Below are 1,089 nucleotides of genomic sequence, written 5' to 3' on the forward strand. Positions count from 1 at the left end.
AAAACACAAAATGCTTATACATTTTCTTCCTTAAAAATTTGCTAGACCAATTTTTTTGTGGACTACATATTTGTCTCAATGTATACTGCCATAAGGATAATGGGGGGAAATGAGCTTTTCGAGTTAATCTTATCTTGCGGGCTAATAATCTACCAGACCACATTTTTGCCTTCTAGAACGCCTGCTCTTCGTACTAGTTTGGATAAGGCTTTTCCGCCTCGTCCACTACCCACTCCTTTTCTCTGAAAGAATACGGAGCTTCTGAAGTTTAAGAGTGTTTCGAGGAAACATTGAAATCGGATCCTTAAAACAAATTTCGAGATGGGTTGGGTACGCTACCAATGCACACAAGAAGCTGGTAAAAGTGCTCAATAAATACCAAACCACTTAGCTGGGTTCACTCAATAACCTTGCAGCCGGATTCTAACATTTGCTACCACTAATTTTTTAGAAGAAAGTCTACAAAAGAATGGCAGGCGCCCCTGAAACACGCAACATCTGCATATGTGGTTACATTCCCCCCCCCATACTGCCAGATTTGGCTGATTACACATTGCATGTGCTACTCTTCCATCTTGTATACCTTTAGGTCGCTTTGATTTTCATTAAGGAATTTTAGAAACACAAATCCTTCTTCTCTTTTCTTTTCTTCGTTTCCCAGGTTCGGATGCCATTTTGCCTTTTGTACTCAAAGAAGATGACATAGTAGACATAGTCTTTGTCTCCAAACATGGTAATAATGACAATACTATCCCTAAAAGCTTTAGGGCTATTATGGCAATATTAGTTGAGTTGCAGATTCGTTGTGAGGCGATTTCATTACTTCATCTGTATTTGCAAAAATATGCCTATCAGATGGCAAAATATTGAGGGACGACTCTGGGAAACTTGGTTTGGCATACTTAGCAATTAGGAAAGAGTCCGCCTTTGGACATTTTTGTGTACAATAAAAACTGAATATGATCTCCATTTGATGTGGTGAGAATCGGCTATCCGCTAAGTCAACTTGTATTGTACTCTTCATCAGAAGGTGAAGCTAGGATGCTCTTGTTCTTCCTATCTTTAAGGGTGTCAATATTAAGATTTTTT

This window comes from Rhagoletis pomonella, unplaced genomic scaffold (assembly GCF_013731165.1).
Source record: "Rhagoletis pomonella isolate Grant_MI unplaced genomic scaffold, Rhpom_1.0 Rhpom_scaffold_00007, whole genome shotgun sequence".
Taxonomy (NCBI): domain Eukaryota; kingdom Metazoa; phylum Arthropoda; class Insecta; order Diptera; family Tephritidae; genus Rhagoletis; species Rhagoletis pomonella.